The sequence below is a fragment of the Colobus angolensis genome, unplaced genomic scaffold, assembly GCF_000951035.1.
Source record: "Colobus angolensis palliatus isolate OR3802 unplaced genomic scaffold, Cang.pa_1.0 Scaffold142, whole genome shotgun sequence".
NCBI lineage: Eukaryota > Metazoa > Chordata > Mammalia > Primates > Cercopithecidae > Colobus > Colobus angolensis.
Genome location: NW_012114511.1, coordinates 4,827,829 through 4,829,692, shown reverse-complemented (window position 1 = coordinate 4,829,692; position 1,864 = coordinate 4,827,829). Strand labels below are relative to the sequence as shown.

General features: G+C 50.8%; 1 pseudogene; it reads right to left on the bottom strand.

The window, feature by feature from the left end:
- The window catches only part of LOC105507025, a 6,479-nt pseudogene extending 5,310 nt beyond the window's left edge, over nucleotides 1–1,169 (bottom strand).
- Nucleotides 1,170–1,864: the final 695 nt, after the last annotated feature.

Here is a 1,864-nt window from a genome sequence, read left to right as displayed (position 1 = left end):
GCCACCATACCCAGTTAATTTTTTGTACTTTTAGCAGAGATGGGGTTTCACCATGTTGGCCAGGCTGGTCTCGAACTCCTGACCTCAGGTGATCCATTTACCTTGGCCTCCCAAAGTGCTGGGATTACAGGCATGAGCCACTGTGCCTGGCCTTTTTTTTCCCTTTTCTTTCTTTCTTTCTTTTTTGTTTTTAGAGATGGGGTCTCCCTATGTTGCCCAAGCTGGCCTTGAACTCTAGCCTCAAGCAATCCTCCTGCCTCAGGCTCCCAAAGCACTAGGATTACAGGCATGGGCCACTGTACCTCACCTGGTGTCTTCATAAGAAGAAAGGACATGTGAAGATAGAGACACACAGAAGGGAGAATGTCATGTGACGAAGTAGGCAGAGATTGGGTCCAGGCACACCTGGGAATACCAGAAGGTAGAAGTGGCAAGGAGAGATCCTTCTCTAGAGCAGGGGTCCCCAGTCCCTGGGCCTTGGACCAGTACTAGTCTGTGGCCTGTTAGGAACCGGGCTGCAGTGGGTGAGTGAACATTACAGCCTGAGTTCTGCCTCCTGTCAGATCAGTGGTGGCATTAGATTATCATAGGACCACACACTCTATTGTGAATTGCACATGTGAATTGCATATGCGAGGGATCTAGGTTGCGTGCTCCTTAGGAAAATCTAACTAATGCTCGGATGTGAGGTGGAACAGTTTCATCCTGAAATCATCCTCCTACCTATCTATGGAAAAGTCGTCTTCCAAGAAACCGGTCCCTGGTGCCAAAAAGATTAGGGACTGCTACTCTAGAGATTTCAGAGGAAGTGTGGCCCTACCAACACCTTAATTTTGGACTTCTAGCCTCTGGAACTATGAGAGAATAAACATCTGTTGTTTTTAGCCACGAAATTTGTGATACTTTGTTATGACAGTTCTTAGAAACTAACATAGACCCCTCAACATGCTTACATGCCCCAGCCACACTACCCATTGCTCTGTTCCTCCACCGGCCCGGCTCCTTCCCACTCCAGGGCCCTTGTGTGTGCTGCTCCCTTCAGAATGTTGCATACCCACCCACCCCCCATCACTCCCATCCTCCTCCCAAACTCAGCGTAAATGGCCGCCTTCAGGGAAACCTGACCCTGGGTATTCCAACTTCTGCACACAGCAGCAGGCTGAGTGCATTCCTCGTAGCCCTGCCACATCTGTAGTTAACTACTTACTCATATAGTTGTGTTCTGCCCATTCCCCTGTCCAACTGTAGATGCCATGACAATAAGTACTGACCTGGCACGTGCACCAGCAGTCCTATCCCATGCAGAGCACAGTACACACAGGGATAGACTGCATGGATAAAGGGTGTGCAGAAACCCTGGCCTGGCATTGGAAGGCCCAGGCGGCAGTGGGCCTCTGCTCCCTTCGCAGCCTGCACTCCCTCCCCCACCCTATAGGACCTTTCTCTCCAGTCAGGCTGGGCTAGGCTGGCCTCCTGGCTTCCCTGGCCCCCATCATTCCCACTCTTTTTGGCCAAGCCACAGCTTACTTTATCTGCATGACCTGGCCTCAATGCCTTCCGAGCCTGCAAGGCCTGCATTAGAGCAGATTCAGATTCGGGGAAATGAGCCCAGAGTAGTAGGTAGGGGAGGGAGAGGGGACAGAAGGGAGTGGAAAGAGGTGGTTTTTTTTTTTTTTTTTTGGTAGATACAGGGTCTCCCTATGTTGCCCATGCTGGTCTCAGACTCCTGGGCTCAAGTGATCCTCCCACCTCAGCCTCCCAAAGTGCTGGGATTACAGGCATGGGCCACTGTACCTCACCTGGTGTCTTCATAAGAAGAAAGGACATGTGAAGATAGAGACACACAGAAGGGAGAATGTCATGT